The following is a 22,975-nucleotide window of genomic DNA, read 5'->3' as shown; positions in this document are numbered from 1 at the left end:
GAACTATTAACCCTGAGACATTTTTTGATGATCTTGTGATTCAGTTGTTCTAATCTAAATTTACTCCGGCAGTAAGCGGGACAGAGGAACTGAGATGTTTTTCTTAAATCTAAACTAATCATATTGAGACTGATGATAATGAGTAATAGATCATGACATGCTGACTATGAAGTGTACCTGAAATCCTATAAAACCTGTTGTATTCCTTTGTTTGGAGAGAGATTCTCTGGAATGATGAGAACTCTCCCGGCCGTGATTAAAGCATATTCTGAGGCATAGACTGGAGTCTGTCTGGTTTTTAGGCTGCAGCAAACCTAAGCACTAGAGATATTTTTCTATACTATAGTGATAGTGTTTAGTGGAGGTGAGGAGCACTAAAGAGCTTAGTATCAGGTGATAGTGCCCCAAAATAGGCCGAGACGTCGGCCGACTCGAACAGGTATTGAAGTACGCTTAGTAGAGTATAAATTTATTGGTTTTATGGTGTCAGGGACACCCAGGTTTATTTGTTTATGGTGTCAGGGACACCCAGGTTTAACTAAGTCACGTGCGTAGGGAAAAATCTACCACACTTCAGAATAAAATGAAAACAATACACACAGGTGAGCACCCAGTTTAAGTTAACTTTATAATAATAAAGTTATAATACTTACATAATTAAGTTTCTAATCCAGTTCGTTTTGTTTTAAATGGTTTGTTTTATTTTTCTTGCTGACTATCAAGTTTACGGTCAACGAATGGCTTTTCTGAGGTAAAATGTTACGTGACATTGTTTCCAACACTGATTGAACTGATTAAGACGTGATACAGATTTCGGTAAGCTACTGTATCTTTCAACATATTTTCTGATGTTCATTCATGTTTATTTCGTTCTGTAAAGTAGTAAAGAGGAAGGGATGATCATGTTCACTCACGAATCCGCAACAACTGTTCAATATGAAAACTGAAAAGTGACGCACAGTCTTTGTTCAACTTTCTTTTCATAATAAATAAATGCATAGCATAGGCCTATTTGCTTATCCTGTAAGCTCATGAATAAAAATGAAAATGTGGACGAAAAAATAAACCATTAAACGTCTTATTATCATTAAAATATAAAAATTAAAATGACAGGTAATAATTGAATATGATGGAATTTTTACTATCCTGTTCGTCAAAATGACGGACAGTGCGAAAGTCTAACGCGAACCTCTGGTTTGGAATGACCGTTCAACATGGCTTAAATTTATTGTTTTTTCTTCTTCTGTCCCCTTAGTAGTCATTATTTGTGCCGTTTGAAACACTGTAAATTGAAAACGCCTGATCAGTTCTGCTTCATTCCATGCCATATGGTTAATGAGTTCAAGACAGATTACGCTTCTGTAAAGCCAGGTGAAATGCAAAATGCTTGGCTCACCAAGCTATCACAGCTCTTATTCTAAAATTGATTCATATTTTCATAGGTCAAAGAAATTGCACCTTAAAATTATCCCATTACAGATCTGTGCCATTATGAGATTGCCTCTGGCACATTCACTGGAATCAGCCATTATGCACAGAAAGTCAAAGACAGCAGAGAGTCCATTTTTCATTTTTCAAGACTCATCAGAACTTACATTGATTGTCCACCACCCTAATTTTAAAAGTTAATTGTGCTTTTCACTTGTGTTAATTAGTCCATAAACCCAGCAAAGAATGAGTGCTAAATTATTTTACATTACTTGATGGTTCCAAGTAAATATGAATGAAATGTGTTTTTGGACTGTGCAGATCTTTGTCAACACCTGTAAATGATGTCTTGATTTCTAATTGAGGGCACTTCTAATGTGTTGATTGAAAGGGAACCTAGTATGACACATCTACATTGATTGTGAAATGACTTTTTTATCTAGTAAAAATAGAAGATAGTAAATCGATCATAAACCTGCTCAAATGATGTTGTCTCCAGGCTGCATGTGACATTTATGTTGAATGTGAAATAGTTGACATTGATGGAAGACCTTGTTGTGTTCAAAGACTCATTCCTGATGTATTGCATTCAAGTGACAACACAGCATCACAAGCTTGGACCACAAAGGCTGACTTTCCTGTTTACTTTCTATTAAATGCAAGTACTTGACTCTGATGAGCAATTTTTGGAATTTATAATAATAGGAATGTCATCTGAAAACAAGTTCCCTTTCGAAAGGGAACTCACACTGTGTCCTGAGACACTTTGGGGAACTCCTCCGCGTGACTGGTATCTAAAGCAACTGTTAAACCATGACAATCCTATTGGCCAGCGACAGCCTATGACATCATACTAGTGTGACCAGGAAGTATAAAAGGGGTGCCTAGAGAACATCATCCTCTTTTCATCTTCAGAGACTGTTTGTTTGAAGCAATTTGTCAAATCAGTATGGCTTGAGTATGCACATGTTTCAAGTGGTGTGTGGATCTGTGTTCAAAGCTTTTTTGACACTTGATCACACACACAACTTGTGCGTTATTTGTTTGGGTGAGTTTGAGCATGAGTGCTCAGTTCTTGAGAGAGCTGTTTGCATGCACTGTGTGCGTTTTCAAACAGTGGCTGGAAGAAGCGAGAGACAGTGCTCCACTGGCGTCAAGCCAGGAAGAGCAGGGAGATAACTGCTGAGGGAGAAGAAGGCATCTGAGCCCACTCAGCTACCCTGTATGCATACCCGTGTATGATGAGCCTTCCTTTTCTTCCTGATCTCCACACTGAGATCGAAAGGGCATGGAAGAGTCTGTATTTGACCCGCATCCGCCGGCAAATTATGCAGATGCCGAGAGGGTGCGTGAGCTTGGATACGTGTTGATGCCCACTTAGACGAAGATGTTTGCAAACTCGGTGCAGGAGAGTCATCAATTTTAAAAGCTCTGGCCTTGCCCTTAAATGGCAGGACATATGCGGCAGCAGGTCATGCTTCACTGCACACTAAGGCAGTGCTTTTAAGCATACCAAGCCGACCCACTGTAAGACTGGACCTGCATTCAAATCTTGTATACCGTGCCGGTCCGAGTCTATGCCCAAACACCCAGGGAGTCCCGCCCTATCCCGGTTTGAGGACCGTGGATAGGGCCAGAGGGCTACTATCACCTCTCGTGCCCCTCCTCTTCTGAGGAGCTGGTCACATAGAAAGAGTAACACTAGAAGAAGAATGATCTGAGGGAAGTAATCCAGATGCACTCAAGCGTCCTGTAGATAAGTGAAAAGTGATAGATAACATCTCCTCCTTCCCTCTAAGGGTCTTATATCAACTCTCTCCTCTTCTCTATTTCTCCCCCCTCATTTAGAGAGTCATTTTGGTGAAGCCACCGTTCCACTGAGCTCCACCTTGGTATTTTCCCTGTGGTGAGTGAGCTCTCACTTTTAGAGTCATTATGCTGAGACCACTGCTCCACAGAGCTCCAGGTGGACAGTTCCCTTGTAGTGAGTGATGTCAGCCTCCTCTTGCTTAGAGAGTTGTTAGGCTGAAACCACCACTCCACTGAGCTCCAGTTTAGGAATACGTCTCTAGACAGAGGCGGTTTTTGCTGTAGCATCTCCACCTCCTAGCCTGCAGTAGCTCAGAGTAGGCTGCTCCTAAAGGAGGTTCTCTCCAGCTCAAGACTGGCAGCTAGTGATCCTGGTATGCCTCCTCTCACTGTGAGAGTTGTCCGGCCGGGGCCCGCCTTCTGCATTAGGGTAATAATGCAAGTAGCAGGCCCTGCAGCCTCCTCAATCTGCCTAAGTTGAGCTGAGACTAGAGTAAAAGCGATATGTTGAGCTACGGTTCCCTAGTGGTGTTAGGTACAGACAAATAGCCAGGCGTTGCAGGCCGTCACAAAAAAGCCTCCCCTGTGGTTGACCTTTGAGCGTTGTTAGGCTTCCTCTCATTTAGGGATTGAAAATCACTACTCTGAAGCCTCTGTGCTCTAGAGCTTTGGTAGTAGCATTGTCTAGTTTGAGGCTGTTACGTCCAAGGATGTATGTTTTGTTTTGTTTTTCCCTTTCTCCCTGTTTTTCCTCTCTTCTCTCTCTCTTTTTTTGTAACTTATTTTCTCCTTTGGTATATACTTTTGTTATTGTTTCTTTACCTACGAAGTTTATATTGTTAATTATTTGGGAAAGGGTTAGTAGAGAGGTGGGTGCCATTTTCTTTATATCTTGTTTTCTCTTGTTTAAGCTAATTAGGGAGTTAGTTTATCATTGTATTTTGTTTTCGTTTTCTTTTGTAGTTTAGTTAGCCTCTTCCTAATAGTTAGAGGGTTTATGTTTGTTATTTTGGCATTGCCCCCTTTTGAAGCCTTGAAATCCTCCCACATTTGTAAAATAAAAGAACTTTTTTGATATTGAGTTGCCCTTTGGTCTCTTGTTAAAGCCCTGGGGTTGGGAATTGCACCTTGCTGCCTCCACACATCACACCATTTTTATTCTGTTACCTGTTCCTTAAACCCTAGACTAGCTGGGGACGTAACAGAGGCCTTTAGAGCAGGCTCTCCACTGAAAGCTCTTTGATTACCATCAAGTTGTGGGGTCAAGTTGTTGCAGGCTTCTCCTGTGGAATTTCTTCCTGTTCATGCCTCCATTCCTCCAGAGATGAGCTCAGACAGCTAAGAACTCATCTTGGAGCAAGAGTCTTAAACTCATCTTGGAGCAAGAGTCTTCTTTGTTCAGGCCTTCACCCTTGAGCCTTGTCTCGGGTCAAGCTATGTCAACTCTCCTTGTTTAGGGTCCCTTTAGAGTCACTTTGCTCCACCGGGTTGAGCTAGGTTCTTAGTACTTTGGCTAAGAGTGTTCCTGGCTCCCTAGAGTTGAGCAGACTTATGTGAGGTAGCTCAGGCTCCACAGGAGTCACCCTGATACTAGCCCTAGAGTTCTAGATCTGCTACCAAGTGGTTGGCCCTCAAGCGGACCACCTTGAAGGCGATTCTCTGGGTCAAGTAGGCCCTTAGCACTTCCAGCTAAGAGAGTATCCTGACTCCCTAGAGATGTATCAGGTTGTTGGTTCTATTGGAGCCTTCCCTGATACTAGCCCTAGAGTTCTAGATCCACTACAAGGTAGTTGGTCCTCAAGCAGGCCACCTTGAAGGTGATCCTCCAGGTCGAAGCTAGGCCCTTAGGCACTTCCAGCTAAGTGAGCATCCTGCCTCCCTAGGGCTGCATCAGGTTACATCCTCCCTGGTACTTGCTTAGAGCTTGGTCAATACTCATCTCGGTTGAGCCTGGTTAGTACTCCCCTTGGGTTGAGGGTTGTTCTATAAAGTACTCCGCTCCAGTTGGAAAGGTCAAAGGACTCTAGTGAGACCTTCCTGGAAGATCAGTATTTTAGGCTGTAAGTATATACAATATACAATTGTAAATGTACAACCTTTAACAGAGTTTTATGATTCAACCTCAATTATCACCCCTCAAGAACAGTTGCAGTGCTTTACAACTATAGGACAGGAAGAGCTAAATAAACTTATCACTGCGTCTAAACCAACAACATGTTTATTAGATCCAATACCCACTAAACTACTGAAAGAATTGTTACCTGTAGCAGAAGAGCCTCATCTCAATATCATCAACTCGTCTTTATCTCTAGGTCACGTCCCAAGACCATTTAAGCTAGCAGTTTTTAAGCCTCTCATTAAGAAACCACAATTAGATCCAAATGTATTAGCAAATTACAGACCCATTTCAAATCTTCCATTTATGTCTTAAAATACTAGAAAAAGTGGTGTCGGCCCAATTGTGCTCCTTCTTGCAAAAAAAAAAAAACGCTATCTATGAAAATTTTCAGTCAGGATTCAGATCTAATCATAGCACAGAAACTGTGCTCGTTAAAATTACAAACAACTTACTTCTAGCTTCCAACCAAGGCTGTGTCTCAATACTAGTGTTACTTGATCTCAGTGCTGTGTTCGAACACTTATAGATCATAAAGTACTCCTAGATCGACTACAAAATTACACTGGTATTCAGGGCCAGGCATTACGGTGGTTTAGGTCGTACCTATCAGACCATCACAATTTTGTTTATATAAACGGGGAAAAATCTAAGATAACGATAGTAAACTATGGAGTGCCGCAAGGATCTGTGTTAGGCCCTCTGCTATTTTCAATATACATGCTGCCACTCGGCAATATTATAAGAAAATATGGAATTAGCTTACACTGCTATGCCGATGATACTCAGTTATATATTTCAACACAACCAGATGAAATCTCTAAATTATCCAATCTGACAGAGTGTGTTAAAGAAGTAAAACATTGGATGACCAGTAATTTTCTTCTATTAAATTCAGATAAGACTGAAGTATTACTTATTGGACCAAAAACCTGTACACAGAATCTCTTCAGACTACAATCTGCATTTAGAAGGATGTACTGTTACTCCATCCTCGACAGTTAAAGACCTGGGTGTTATATTAGACAGCAACTTGTCCTTTGAAAATCATATTTCATATGTTACAAAAACAGCCTTCTTCCACCTCAGAAACATTGCTAAGATACGGAATATGTTATCTATTTCTGATGCAGAAAAGTTAGTTCATGCTTTCATAACGTCTCGACTAGATTACTGCAATGCATTATTAGCTTGTTGTCCTGCTTCCTCAATAAATAAGATACAATTAGTACAAAATGCAGCTGCTAGAGTTCTTACCAGGTCAAGAAAATATGATCATATATCACCAATCTTATCATCTCTACACTGGTTACCCATTAAGTTCTGTATCGATTATAAAGTATTGCTAATGACCTATAAGGCTCTAAATGGTTTAGCTCCTGTGTACTTAACTGATCTTCTATTGCCCTACAATCCTTCACACTCTTTAAGATCACAAAACTCTGGACTTCTGGTTGTACCTAGGATATCTAAGTCCACTAAAGGAGGGAAAGCGTTTTCACATTTGGCTCCGAAACTCTGGAATAGCCTTCCTGATAATGTTAGGGGCACAGACTCATTTTAACCCAGTTTAAATCTAGATTAAAGACGCATCTCTTTAGCCAAGCATTCACATAATGCATCTCATACCAGATCAATTGCACATGACTATCTTTGCTTAATGTTATGAACAGCAGCTACGCGAATTATTCTCCATTTGCTTTTCTTTTTTACCTTGGGACACCCAACACATTGTGGTTTCTAGGTGACTAGAGAGGACATCAGCTTCAGTTTGGATCCAGCCTCTTAAGAAGACCTCAGATGACCAACACCTATGAAGAGACGGCGCCAACTCCTACTAGGACTTCAGAAGACGCAATCATCTGGATCAACATGCACATTGCCCAATTTCTATATCCTAATTATTGTTAATGTAATTCATTTTTCCAGGAGCTCATTGCTTCTACCTTCAGTTAAACTGCTAACAGTGACTGAAAATTAATTGCCTAAATTATTACATTATTTGCTAACTGCATTCTTAATTTGTGATGTTGACATGCATTCTCTGTAAAGCTGCTTTGAAATTATATGTATAGTGAAAAGCGCTATACAAATAAATGTGAATTGAATTGAATTGAACTGCAAGTACTCCCCTCACTTGAGCGGGTTGTCCTATAGAGGACCTCACTCCCTGAGTTTGGTCTGAAAGGTTTAAGAGATTCTTGTAAAAAAGAACTCCCTTGGTAGATCAGCTCCTGATAGAGTTGGAGGTACACCTCTCATTAGGGAACCTATGTAGAGTACCCAGCCTCCACACTGCTTTGAAAAAAACAGCATTCTGTAGATCCCAAGGTAGAGCAGAATAACTCCCCTCATCTGCAAGTGTTGGAAAGCGCTATGCTGAGTCCTGCTCCCTAAAAGTTGCCCATCTCTTTGGCCAGGTGAGAGCTTGGTTACTGCTCCTTCTGCAGTCCCTCTCATTTGGTTCCTCTCTAGGAAGTTATGTAAGAGACTCTGTTCCATGAACAGACAGGTTATTGGCTAGACTAGGTCACAAGTCAGACCAGGTCAGCCTCCCTGGTGGCTCTAAGGGGTTGACACAATGTCCCCCTAAAAGTGACCTTGTCAGCGAAGATGCTGGTTCCAAGCCTGTAAGTGGCCTTTGACAAGTCCTTCTGTTGTTACGAGGGTACTTCCTCATTTAGGCGTGATAGCTCGGGCAGTGGCCGTAGGAAGTACTGTCACTGACAGGCTAGTGTGTGACCAGAAGGGGTGAGTGGTTTTGGCATTTCTGTTGAATCTGCCATTATTTGTGCTTAGTCACAGCCATTTCTTGGCATGCACTCTCCTCAGCATGGCAGCATGGGTATTTCGTTCCCCAAAGCATCTCAGGATGCAGTGCGAGTTCCCTTTTGAAACTGTAACCCTGGTTCCCTGAGAACAGGGAACGAGACACTGCGTCTCTTTACCATGCCTCCGGGCTGCCTGCAAACAGTCCCTTCAGACGAGAAGTGGATAACATGATCTCTAGGCACCCCTTTTATACTTCCTGGTTGCATCGGTATGATGTGGATTGTCATGGTTTACAGTTGCTTCAGATACCAGTCACGTGGAGGCGTTCCCCAAAGTGTTTCAGGACGCAGTGCCTTGTTCCCTGTTCTCAGGAAACCAGGGTTACAGTCATAACCCGAGACTTTTTCTCTGTCATCAGTTGGAAAATAGAGGCCAGAAAGGTTCCTAGCTTGTTACTAAACTGTTTCATTTTGAGATTGTGCATGAAAATTTTAATACATGCAATTTTTACCTGAAGGAGCTATCTCAACCTGCTCTAACCTTTATATAGTGATATTGCTGAATAATGCATTTAGGTTGATTCTGGGATGTTAAATATTGTTGAATTGTTGAATTAGATCAATTAACACAGATGTTGCCGCATGAAGAATTTTTAGAGTAACATTTTTTTGTCTACAAATAAAAATTCAATTACTTCTTACTACTGTCCTTTCTTGTTTATTATTATTATTATTATTATTATTGCATATTGAAGAATTCTGAATTCACTCTGAAGCCACAATAAATGAACTGAGAAGCTGTTTCATATTAATCTTAATCAAATTTGAAACAAACAAACAAACAACATAAAAAGTGTATGTACTACTACACAAACAACATCCGGCAAAATTGCATCTCTGCCCTGGCTAAAAAGCTGGAGTTTAATTTGAGTCATCATTGCCTGAGCTGAGGAAAACAGGAATAAATAAACATATTCAAGGTGACAACCAGGCGTCATCTCACTGAGTGCAGTGAGCGTGCATGGAATGAATTGTTGAGAGGAACGAATGAGATTGGTGATGGGGAAAAGGCAGAGCCTGTGATTGGATGACAGATGAGGATGGTTCGGTAGTTTACTGTCTGGCTTTTGGACTGTGATGGATGGCAAAACCAGGTGTCACCTGGGATTGCCTTTTCCTTACCTCCACTTCACACCTCTCTACAAATTTGCTCTGTCTCGCTCTCTTAATCTCACACAAACAACCCCCTCCCCCCAACGCACACACACACTATCCAACTCTTCTTTCTCACAATCTCTTTTCCAACTTGTTTGCAATACAAGGAAAAGCAAAAAAAATGTTTATATCGCACAAAATAAAAGGAAAGATATAGAGTCTGTCTAACAATTCCCTGCTCTAACCATATGAATGTGCTTCAATTCAAAGCATGAATCTTATTCTCCTGTGCTACAAAAACAAGTTGTGAGAATTATGGTGATGCTGGCAAATCACAAGTGGCCATGTTAACATATGACAAAAATAATATGCACTTTAATTTTAATAGTTCATCGCTCTCTGTTTATATGTATAAGCAATGATCAGCATAAGATTTGTTATTGTTTTCTTGTAATTTTTACAGAACTCTTATATTTTCTTAGAAGAAAATCATGCGCGAGTCCATCACTGGCAGGAACTTGAACTTTATAAATTACTTCCAGCAAATGCTATCAAAACAAAACATTCACCTAAAACGAACATTTAGAGTCTAGTCCAGTGCTCCTCCTCTCTTGATGCAATCCTCCACACATTATCGTATTATTGCACGTATCACACAATACAGCACATCATACCTCTTTAAGATCTCTTTCTCGGGTTTAGGAATAATATTATCTACTTTTTTGGTAGCTAAGTAATCAAATAAATGGGAGAGTGAGGTTTTTTTGTTTTTGTTTTTTTACACAAGTTTAACAGTAAATAAAAAGGGTTGTTTAAAGAAAGATCAAGGAAAATTAAAATTAACTAAAATGAAAGTGTAAAATATAAAATTTAAAAACTAAATCAAACAATTAATTAAACGGAAATAAATAAAAAACTAAAATAATTAAAACGGAATAATAAAAGGATCTCACTGATAATAACACTGAGCCAAGATACAATAAGAGGGCCAAATTACTCTAGCCCATCATCAGTGCTACAAAGTAATGCAGTTTAATTGGTTTGGTTAACAACATATGCACACAGAGGTGAACAAGTGAATTATTTACATGCTAAATGTAATTGCATTGGGAAAAAAAAAAAAAAGTCATTGGCACAAATCTGTCCTTCCATTGACAACAGTATTAGTCCACATGCTGCCATTCCATTCCATTTCAAAATGGATAAATATTTCAGCATCAATTTGGGGTTCCATGACTGATATGGTTTTGAGAAAAGGCCATTGTTTACTTTGTTTTCCAGGTTGGTTGTATGGAATAATAATTGTTTGCCTAAAGCTTCTGATTGCTGGGACAGCAGATATGTCTTTATAATGATACAATAAGATATGCGTGAGCTTTATTTTCCTGCAAATTCTTGGTGGACTAATGCTGATCTACTCACAATGATGAATAATGAATATTGTCAGATTGGTTAATGACGTCAATGCTTTTGGTTCTCAGTTAATGTAATCACAATTTGTATAATAGATGGTTAGAGTAATTATTGTTTTCATTTAAAAAGCATACCCTAAGAATGGAAATAAATCCTATCTCAATTTTCAACAGGCCACTAACTATTAAAATTTCACACGTAAGTGGCTTTTATCTACGCCCTTTATATATCAAAGACCCCATTAGAATGATATCTCAAAGCATTCTGAGTGAAAACAGGCCTTTGACAATGTCTAATCATAAGATGAATGCATTCTGTATTTCACAAGAATTTAAAAATATGTGTAAGTGTGTTACAATCATGAATAGGATCCCTCCTCATTGCTGTTCCTTTCATAATCTTTCCTTTTTATCTTCTGATAACCTTTCTTGTTCATCTGGTCTGCCTTTAACCCTCAGAAATGATGGCGTTAGAAGAGAGATTTTATTTGGTGTCTCTCTCAGATCATTTGTCTCATGTGTCAGCTTCAGTAGGAGTGTGTGGAGAGAGTGATATTCAACCCAAACACGAGGCACTGGGCTTGTCACACTCTGTTAGGGCTGGCTGATGTGTCAAATGCCAGGTGATGTGCGCAGACTGGCAGATTCTCACACCCCCTCTACAATGATGACACTCTGACATCTGTTACGCTCAAAGTCATCTCATTTCTTTCATCTCACTCTCCCTCTCATCTCCAAAACTCAGCTTCTCTTTTTCTAACTATATTTGGAAGTAAAATCCAGAAAATGTAGTAAATTACACAATAACATATTGCACAACATTACGTGATTGAATTTAATAATATTTTTAACATAGTGATAGTGACAGACACGGAAATTGCTAGAACTGAAAAAAAAAAATAAATAAATAAAAGATTTGGGGATTCCCAAATTGTTGTGAGTAGTAAAATTGATATATGGAAACCCATTTCAGCCTAAAATTAAAAATATATAAAATAATAACAGCAATCTTTATATTGTGCAACTTTATTTCTCACAATGTGATTTTATATCTTGTTATTGTAACTGTATACGTCACGACTGCAACTTTGTCACAATGTGACTTTATTTTTGTATTTTGTGCTTAGTTACATTTATCTGCAATAAGCCAAACTTGAAGGAGGGATGAATGCTGATGTTAAAGGGTTAGTTCACCAAAAAATAAAAATTATGTCATTTATTACTCACCCTCATGTTGTTCCACACCCGCAAGACCTTTGTTCATCTTCGGAACACAAATTAAGATATTTTTGATAAAATCTGAAGGCTCAGTGAGGCCTGCATTTCCTCATCATTTCCTTTTTCAATGCCCAGAAATAATACTAAAATAATACTAAAAACATATTTAAAACAGTTCATGTGAGTACAGTGGTTCAACCTTAATATTATAAAGTGATGAGAATATTTTTTGTGGGCCAAAAAAAGGACTTTATTCAACAATATCTAGTGATGGAATTCTAATCTTTTGTTTCGAATCTGTGGTTCAGAGTGCATATCAAACTGCCAAAGTCACATGAACTATTGAAATTTCGAAACACTTATGACGTAACGAAGCCTCGTTTACTGAAATCACATGATTTTGGCGTTCTGAACCACAGATTCGAAACAAAAGATTTGTAAAGATTTGAAACTACATGAATTAGTGTTTTGAAATCATAGGCGTAATTTGTGGGTGGGACGGGTGGAACATGTCCCCACCACTTTTTGAAAGGGTCGATATTGTCCCCACCACTTTTTGAAACATCTCGCGGCATCTCGCGGATATCTAATACAAAAGAAACACCTCTAGTTGATTATCAATTTGTGTTAATAATAGGCGATCTGGCGCTGGGATGTTGTTTTTGAAATCATGTTGAGTGCTCGTTGTCGCTGTTATCAGAGGCACAACAGTGTTCTCTTGGCACTCGTGCACACTGCGCAGTGTTCACACGGACGAGCGCTTCAATCTATCTCTTAACTGTTGCAGAGACTCTCTATTCATTACGTTGAATCACAAAACAAAATACAAATAAATGTGTCCCTGCTCTTGATATACAATCACTGACGAACATCTTTGGTTTTAATGAGAGAAAAAAAAAAACATACATGGTTGGATTCGAACCCAGAATCTCTTGCATGCTAAACGGAAATATTGTCCATCAAGACAATCTATTTTCAACAGCGGCTCCACGTATTCATTAACTAATAAACATACTCTCGAGACATATTGTACTATAGCAGATGTAAGGAAGAAACTATCATATTAATTTTAATATCATATTATTATTATTGTAATAATACAATTACCCCCCCCCCCCCACATACACATTCCTGTCCCACCCACTTTTTTAAACAAAGCCACTGTTATGCCACTGTTTGAAATCACCCATTACTAGATATTGTTGAATAAACTCGCTATTTTGTTTTTTTTTAGCTTACAAAAAGTATTCTTGTCACTTTATGATACTATGGTTGAACCACTGTAGTCACATGAACTGCTTCAAATATGTTTTTAGTACCTTTCTGGGCATTGAAAAATGAAATGATCTTATTGCCAATGCAGGCCTCACTGGGCCATCAAATTTTATCAAAAATATCTCAATTTGTGTTCCAAAGATGAACAAAGGTCTTACGGGTGTGGAACGACATGAGGGTGAGTAATGACATTATTTTAATTTTTTGGGTGAACTAACCCTTTAATAGTACCATAAAACCATGGTCAGTGAAATTGCAAAATAATAGCGAACAAAAATGTTTTTTTTTTTTTTAAAAACATATCTGATCATTTTTAGTGTAATTTTTACTTTTTTAATCAGTACATTTGATATTCTAATACAGTAATACATTTTGTTTTAATTAATAATTCATTTAAAGAAGGTCATCTGAAATCTGACTTGATTTATGTTAATCCATTCATTCTTTAATTAACACTTCGCCGGGAGTTTGATTGACAAGCGATCTAACCAATCATAACGGCGAATCCGATAAAGCAGTCAGGAGTTAGAAGATTAACCTCGGTGGACTAGAACTTGAAAAATGGTGTACTGATGTCTCTCCGCGTTTGAAACAACATTCCTTCTCATGTTCATTTATGTTTATTTGATGCTATAAATTAACTAGTAGGAAGAGATGATCGGTTCAGGAGCCGCTTGAGTCGAGGAGCTACAGCAAGCTGTCATGACACATTAAAGAGCCACAAAACGGTTTTTATTGTTCGAATTTCTTAAAAAAATTACACAGTTTGAAAGCTGGGACTTTGTTTAATATCATAAGTAACCTGCTCTGTCTTGTCTGTTGACGTGTTGTCAGTATCCTCTTTGCTCCGCAATGTATTTTTCACTGTGTGTGGCGTGACAGCGTCATGGCTTGTCGGACAAAGCAACAGTAACTAAGGGGGCAAGTCTTTGTGAAGGGTCAATTGTGCTATTTTTTGGTAGACCCCTCATAAGACCTGAGTCAATTCAACCACTGATACCAGCTACAGTTTTTGTTTTGTTTGTTGAATTCTGTCGTAGTATTATTTTGAATGGTAGTTTATCTGTGACTAGTGTCTGTACACAACTGTGATGGGGCCAGATGCTCCTTTAACAAGCATCATTTGCCTCAGAAGCAGAGAGCTGGAGATGGGGCGGTAATTGCCATCTGGTGCGAATCATTCAGCAGAATCATCTTTACGACAGCAGCATACGCTTCTACCACTGCAAACTGTTTATGTGTCCTGTTGCGTGTTTGGTGTTTTACATGGAAGAAGTTTAGTCACTGCTTTCATTCAGTCAGATTTCAGTCATTGTGTGGGCAGTCATAGCCTAATGGTTAGAGAGTCAGACTGGTAACCCGAAGGCTGCGGGCTCGATTCTCAAAAACGGTAGGAAATGACTGACATGCCCTTGAGCAAGGCACCTAACCCCCAATCGCTCCCCAGGCGCCACAGCAAAAATGGCTGCCCACTGCTCCGGGTGTGTGTCCACTAACTTGGATGGGTTAAATGCAGAGGACAAATTCCAAGTATGGGTAACCATACTTGGCCTTCACATGTCACTTTCACTTGGTCATTATACACGTTCCTGCTAATTTGCCTTGAATGTGAATTGGCTCTTTGGGTCTATAATAACTTAGGGAAAATGACAGAAATAAGCTAGGGAGTACTTGACCGTTTTGGTGCTGGCTGTTTCCAGATTGAGTGGGCTTATGGAGCTGTCCGGAAAACATTTTGTCACGGTTTGTAATCCATTTAGACTCAGCATTCAGCCGTTCTGTTGCATTGTGCTGTCTCTAACTTTCAATGTGATTCAAACTTTTTATTATATGAAGGGCTGAATGAGATAAGACTTAAAACGCATAGGGAATTTGTATGAATGATGACATTTGCATGACTTTGACAAAGGATCCTTAGCATATTACCCGCTAGCTGTGCCTTTGGGGATATATATTTTTTATAAAACACATTTAGTTATTAGATTTCCTAAGAACATCTAACATCACATATCGAGCGTATCTTTAACATAATTCTGTATTTAGTGTTGCTTTTAGGAATAATCCCTTTTAATTTATCATTCATTTGATGATATTGTATTCTACATCTAGCAATTAATCTAGCAAGAACTATGCTCTTTGATGTTTCAAATGTGTCATTAACATAATCATAGTGCAGTTCACAGACATGGTTACAAGACTAAGTAAGAATCCTAAAGGAAGATTATCATCATGTACTCACCCTCATGATGTTCCAAAGCTGTATGACTGTGTTTCTTCTGTAAAACACAAAAGGTGACATTTTGAAAAATGTCGCTTATTTCTATGCAGTTGCAAAGAATTGGACTTCAGGCTTCAAAAAAGAATGCAAAGCACAACGGGGTAGTTCATATGACTTATGAAGCCATAAAATGCGAGAAACAGACTGAAATTTAGATTGCCATTCACTTATAACCTGCAGTGAGCGGTAAACTGCTGCAGCCAGTGATCGGATGCATAAACTGCTTAGACTGGTCTTACAAAGACATCTATTTTTTTTTTCTTTAAGACTGGTCATCAAATTGTTTATGTCACTTATATCCTTCTGAGACCCATAGAAAAAAAAAAAGATTTGTAAATCTTGTTTTTAACATCATTACAATGTTTGAAATATAAGAAACAAATGGTGAAAAAAATTCTATTTTTTTTTATATTAGTATTATATGATATGTCCTATGTAGAGGACACTCAGTTAATAGGAAAATGAAAACAACTCTATAACCAAAACAATGTTATTCATGTTCAGGAATGTTGTTTATGTTATTCATATATATAATTTTTTTATATTCAGTATACCAGTCAGTTTTTAGGTTCCAGGCTATTTTCTTTCTATAACTCGTCCTCTGTAAAACAGATATGAAAATGTTTATATTTTGCATTTTGTATGCATTTTATAGTGCCTGCATTTAATAGGCGTTAAATGTAAATCAGGGTTCCCTCCACAACAAAACCTTTAAGTGTAACGGTATTCATAACAGAACAAGAATGAAAAAGAAGTTCTAAAATTATATATTAAACTATAAAATAAAACATAAATTAGATAGTCATAGTGGCATTCATTATAAACAACATAGGCCAAAAAAATCAAGCCAAAATTATTTTTTTAGGCTAAAGAAAAACTGATGGGCTCGAGCCTCTCTCATTTGGCAAGAATCCAAATATGTTTCTATATTTGAATACCATTTTGGATGCTAAATTATAATTCATTATGTAAACAATAAAGGCTTTGTAGGCTACTTCACCCATGTTCCAATATCCACGTAAAACAGCATCCTTCACATGCGCAAAAATATGTGTGGTTGGGCATTGGGCATGCTGAAGTTGAAGTCACTACCTGATTATCTAATCCTAACCCTGCTCCTAATCCTAACCCCTCTCCAACACCTACCAGTACTAGGGGGGTAATAATCTGGCAGGGGGTCAGAGTTCAGCACAACACCGGTACACCGGCCCACTTCAAACACTGTCACAAACACCCATCTATTCTAATTTAATTTTAATTTGACATTCTAATCTTAACTGTTTATGATCGACCAATGAGCTTTGGTTGTTTGTCAGGAAAATAATCTGCAGTGTTCAGCGTAAATTAGTACTTTGAAAAGTAACATTTTAAACAATATCTCAGTGAACACAAAAACAATTTCCAAAATGTTGACAAGACTAAGTTTAATATAACATCTGTTTAACTTATAACATGAAAGTAAGGTTAATAATATAACTTAGATTACACATTTTTCAGTTTTACTCAAATTAGGGTGATGCAAAAATGAGTACACCCCACAACAAAAACATTTATTACATCATATTACATCTAGTAGTTTGTATAGCCTTCATGATTTTTAATGACAGCACCAAGTCTTCTAGGCATGGAATGAACAAGTTGGCGACATTTTGCAACATCTATCTTTTTCCATTCTTCAAGAATGACCTCTTTTAGAGACTGGATGCTGGATGGAGAGTGATGCTCAACTTGTCTCTTCAGAATTCCTCATAGGTGTTCAATTGGGTTCATATCAGGAGCCACTGAATCACTTTCACCCTGTTCTTCTTCAGAAATCCAACAGTGGCCTTAGATGTGTGTTTAGGATCATTGTCATGTTGGAAAAGTGCACGACGACCAAGGGCACGGAGTGATGGTAGTATCTTCTCTTTCATTATAGAGCAGTACATCTGTGAATTCATGATGCCATTAATGAAATGCAGCTCCCCGACACCAGCACCATGATTCACTGTAGCCACTATGCATTTTTCATTGTATTCCTCACCTTTGCGACGCCATACAGTTTTGAAGCCATCAGTTCCAAAAATTTATAAAAATTTATCTTGGTCTCATCACTCCAGAGTATAGAGTCCCAGTAATCTTCATCTTTCTCAGCATGGGCCCTGGCAATCTCTAGGTGGGCTTTTTTGTGCCTGGGCTTTAGGAAAGTCTTCTTTCGTGGACAGCACCCATGCATGCCATTCTTCTGCAGTGTACGCCGTATTGTGCCACGGGAAATATTCATCCCAGTTTGGCTTTCTACTTCTTTAGATAACTGCTGTGAACTTGCATGCCAATTTTCTTCAACCCTTCTCATCAGAAGACACTCCTGTCGAGGTGTTAATTTCCGTGGATGACCTGAATGTCTCTGTGAGATGGTTGCAGTTCCATCTTTTTAAAATTTTTGTACCATTTTTGCCACAGTATTCTGACTGATAAGTAAAGCTTTGCTGATCTTCTTGTAGCCTTCACCTTTCTGGTGTAAAGAAATTATTTTCTTTCTTTTTGTGACATTTCTCTTCCATGTGGTGCCACTGCTGACAACATGAAATGGGAAGGGGTTTTAACATCCTTTTATAGTCAACTGTCTGCTAGACACCTGTGTAATGAATAATTAGACTCACCTGTGGTTGAATTCTTGTTAAATTTTAGACATTTGTAGTCTAAAATTTAGCTTTGCTCCAGAGACTTTCAGTGGGGTGTACTCATTTTTCACCCTTCACGCATCACCCTAATTTGAGTAAAACTGAAAATTTTGTTCTCTAAGTTATCGCGCTCTGACAATGGCAGTTATGTCTCGTGCATAGACTTCAATGAGTGCTAGACATCACTTCAATTGTCAGAGGGCGATCAGACCTCACTAAGCGAGTGCTGAACGCAGTTGGACATAGTGATGTATTAGAGGTAAAAAATGATATAAATACTGTTCAGTTTCTCACACAAACCGATCGTTTCTTATCTTAGGACATCAATGTGTCGTCACGAGCTGCAGGGTTTAATTTGGATTTGTCTATGCAAGTTTTTTCGACTCTTATTGTTCGAGTTCCCATTCACTCCCATTATTTGACTGACAGACGGCAACGGTTGGAGTTAAAAATCATCATTTGTGTTCTACTGAAGAAAAAAAGTCACCTAAATCTTGGATGCACTGGGGGTAAGCAGATAAACATCAAATTTTCATTTTTGGGTGAACTATCCCTTTAAGACTTGAGTGGCTATGTTTATGCAACTGGAAGTGAGGTGAACTTGAGAATCAAATCAGTCTAAATTCAGATATTTTGTGAAGCAGATTAAAAGGAGAAGATTTAAGAAGATTCAGCCCAAAATATTAATTTGTTTCATTGATAGGGCATTCAATTTCTTTAATAGGGCATTGCTTGCTAATGTAAGATTTTTTTCATTTTGTTTTCTACAGAAGAAAGGGTTTGAAGCAAGTCGAGACATCACTGTAAATGTAACAAGTTAAATGTAACAATTACAATTAACAATTGTAGATACTGATTCTTCTTTTTTTTTAAATACATTAACAGCAAAAAAATACACATCTCCACTACACATTTTACAAATCTAAATATAAATCAAATAGAGCCTGAGCAAAAATGTTATTCTTGATGCATTGCCAACTTCTATTAAATGCTTGCCTTAATGTTACTGGATCTATTGCATTTCTTTGTAAACAATGCCTTAACATTGGATTTTTAAAAAGCTTAACTCTTCAGAATCGAAAACTGCTAGGCCAGAGCAGGATCGATGATCAGAGGAGGTGTTCGCAAATTCGTCTTAGCTGACAGAAAGTCAATAGTTGTGCCTAACTAGTGGATTTACACAGAGGAGACTGACATGACACACGGTGGCCCCAGGCCGACCCTGCTGCCAGTCGCTGGGTCCGTGTACTGCTGGCCCCTCACTGTCAAGAGCTACATAAGTAATGGGCTGTGAGGGGCTTTGGTGGGACTGTTTAATTAGCCGTGAATTATTGTTGTGGCAATTGGCAACTCCAGCACCCCAGCTTGGGAGGTCTCGGCCTGCTCCAGCTAAATGAGGTGGCAGGAGATGTCATGATGGACAGGGCTTGTAAATCTGACACTTGGGTGACAATTCTATGTCCATTCTGGTCACCTTGGGGTCTGATGGGCCTAAATCAGGACATATAGCATAAGATGGGTGGAGATGCTCCCTTAAGAACAATGTGTATGTACTTCTAAATCTGCTGACAGAAAAGCAGAATCCCAATAAAACAGATTCCTTTGAAAGGTAAATTTATACAGGCATATGAATATTTACATATTTAATTGCCCATATTTTAATTGAAGATATGTTATAATATAAACACTATGAATTTTACTCAATAGGTTTTAATTAATAGCGAAGATGATAGATGTACATTTGTCTCATGGAATTATTAATTAATAAACCCATGAATGTATATGAAGTATTAAATTAACAAAATAATAGCACTACAACAACACTCTGGGCCAGTTCTGGTGGCAATCTTGCCCCAAGAGTCTAATTTTATCTTTTCATTTCAAAATAAAAGTATATTTGTTTACTCCACAAATCTAAAAACATGAATGTGTTTCCACAAATCCCTCATTGACAAATAGCCTAGTTTACCTAAATAAAACTAGTGCAATTTCCTTTCATATGCATTAACATCTTTGTGGGCTGCTTTCCTAAAAGTAGATTGTACTATTACCACCGATGGTCTCTACGATCAACTTAGCTCACAATGATTTTGAGAAACGCAGCCAGGGTCTTTATGGTGCTCTTGTTCATTCATTCTCATCAAAGTTCAATCAATTATCATGTGGTTTGTGTCACATAGCATTCTGGTTTACTGTTTTTATTCAGTTCTTTATGTTCACCTGTCTCTTTTTTTATTTCTTTAAAACTTGTTGTTTTTTGCTAATGATCAACATTTGTGTGTTCAGGTTGCAGTTTTGGAGTGTAAAAGGCTGTTCACACCAAGGACGATAACGATTACTATAAAGTTTTAATAATTGTTCTAATACTATGAGAATAGTGAAGGCTCCACACCACAAATATAACAATAATGGCACGGAGAAACAATTTCGTTGGACAATTTTCATAACAATTTTATTCCAGCTGTTGAAGGATAAAAACATTGACAGCCAATCAGAATCCACCCGACTTTAAAGACAGGGTTCCCGCGGGGTCTTAAAAAGTCTAAAATTCTGAACTTTAAATTTAAGGCCTTAAAAAGTCTTAAAAACGGCCAGATTTTCATCCGAGGTCTTAAATTTAATTTAGTCAGGTCTAAATTTTTTTAACCCATTTCCAGAAACGCTACCTGCTGAAAGTTATTACAAGGTAGCAAAAAAGTAGCGAGTCGTAGTTCTTTCTGGGGTATATTGGTGTTGGTATACGCGTTGATAAAACTACAAATCCCGTGATAAATGCAATAACTTACCTGCCCGCGAGATACGTCTGCGCCTCCTCAGAGTTTGTTAAAGTTCGGCTTCGTGTGGAAAATGGGAAAGTGTACTTTCAACAAGACATGGCTAGATCACAGCGATTTCTGCTGTTGGTTACAAGCGGTGTGTAGTGTAGGCCTATTAGGCGACCGTTATTTTATGGTTTCCATGGTGACGCGTCATTGCTTGTCACGTGACACACCGCAGCAGCAACAGCGCTGAATGAATGATGATCTGCTTTTATGTCATTTTTCCTTTTTTATTCAGAATATTCACAAATGTGTTAGCTATGGCATGAAATATCTGATATTCCGATTGTCAAATACATGCAAGTGGAAGTGTATTGTTGTTTAAACACCTTTATAACGATCGCGTTAGTTGAGCTGTATGCGCGATATAATTTTATGACACAAAATTTGAAATGTAGGCTTAAATCAAACACATTTTAATTCAGATTCTGTATAATATATATATATATATATATATATATATATATATATATATATATATATAAACGGAAAACAAAAACAACGAAAAAACAACTGGCTGACCCCTAGAGGGGTGGGGAAAAGGGGTTGGGCCTGCAATGACTGAATTCATTGAAATAAAATGATTTTTTTCAGAATTTCTTTGATTTGAATATTTTTTGGTAATGCGTCGTGTAGGTCTTAAATTTCAATCTTTATGGTCTTAAAATGTCTTAAAAAGGTCTTAAATTTGACTTACTGAAACCTGCATGAACCCTGAAAGAGCTTGAGCATTTAAAGTAAGCAACGCATGCTTATAATACAACATTATCATGCTTTGGTTTAGGCAGTTTTATAGTTATTGTTATAGTTATCTTTATGGTGTAAATGGCTCCAAAGACTATAGATATAGAACAACTGTTCACTAAAATTCATGGGCGTCGGAAGCAAAAAAAATGTGGGTGGGTCCTCCCCTCCAATTTATTTATATATAAATAAAAATGCCAATCAATCGGTAGTTATTGGTTTTTTTCAATAGAACAACGAGACACAAACCTTTACATTCAATCGTGTTTTTTGATCCCATTTATTTTCACACATTGATCACACAGTGCATACAAAGTTTAGTCCCAAAGTGCGCACAACTGGAGAGTTACACGATTACCTTTGATTTTATTAGAAAAGAAGCTGGGCCGTACGCAGGGTTTTATATTTACCGAGGTCACAAAATGTATTATGCTATGGGGGTTCGGGGGCATGCTCCCCCCGAGAAAATTTTGATTTCCTTGGTGTACATATATGCATTTTTAAGACGTTTTAAGGCCAACAAATTGGATAACAATAGCTTTAACCATGTCAACAAATACATAGCCTACATGCATGCACAGTTTTGAGGTAGATTTAATCGCATGTTTGGTAATTCCATGACTATTCACCATCATTATTACTAAATAAAATTACTTGTGAGTGGGAGAAACTGTAATATGCAATATGGCTGAATAAGTCCTGCCTTCTAAGTAAAAGATCCAATCGCTGATTGGTAAAGTCATTGCGTCACTGCAGCTGCTGTTAGAAGCTCCGGTTTCCATAGAAACCTGAGATTCGCGCTTAGGACTGCACATGCACATTGGCTGGTCTAGCCTGAAAAATAAGCTTTTTTAACATTATTTCAGCATTAGAAACAACATTTAATGGGACAGTTCATGTCAGATTTTGTTGCTGATTTGAAATATGTTATTTAATTGTGAGTTCAGCAAGCAATTTTTGAGATTTCTGGATTCCACCATTCAAATATATAGGACTTTGGTATTGGATGCCTGAAATAGCTCCCCGGAGGCATTGCAAATATGGCCACCGAGTGAACAGACTTTCCTTGAAAGGGACTTTGACAGCTCTTAACCATCTACAAGTTTAGCAACAGTGTAACTGTCAGGTTTATGTTCCATTCTGTTGTTGTTCATTTTGACATTCTGTTCCATTTTCTTCAGTTCCTGTTTCCCTGCTCTGTTTAGTTTCAGTTTCACTTGATTACTGATTGTGTCCTTGTTGGTTTCTATAATTACACATTGCACCTGTGTCTAGTTTAGTTCCTGT

The 22,975-nt window shown here is 38.1% G+C and overlaps 1 protein-coding gene across 1 annotated transcript in view; it reads right to left on the bottom strand.

The window, feature by feature from the left end:
- si:ch211-142k18.1 overlaps positions 1 to 21,046 on the bottom strand; it is a 76,705-nt gene extending 55,659 nt beyond the window's left edge. Inside the window, exons 1-2 of the mRNA XM_048206241.1 lie at positions 20,912 to 21,046; positions 15,424 to 15,460 (exon numbers count right to left, since the gene is read on the bottom strand). The gene's annotated coding sequence lies outside the window, so the exon portion shown is untranslated. The remainder of the gene's footprint in view (positions 1 to 15,423; positions 15,461 to 20,911) is intronic.
- Between the last annotated feature and the right edge of the window lie 1,929 nt (positions 21,047 to 22,975).

Source organism: Megalobrama amblycephala, linkage group LG11 (assembly GCF_018812025.1).
Source record: "Megalobrama amblycephala isolate DHTTF-2021 linkage group LG11, ASM1881202v1, whole genome shotgun sequence".
Classification (NCBI taxonomy): Eukaryota; Metazoa; Chordata; class Actinopteri; order Cypriniformes; family Xenocyprididae; genus Megalobrama; species Megalobrama amblycephala.
Note: the sequence above shows the minus strand (reverse complement) of the source record. Positions and strands in the feature narration are given on the sequence as shown.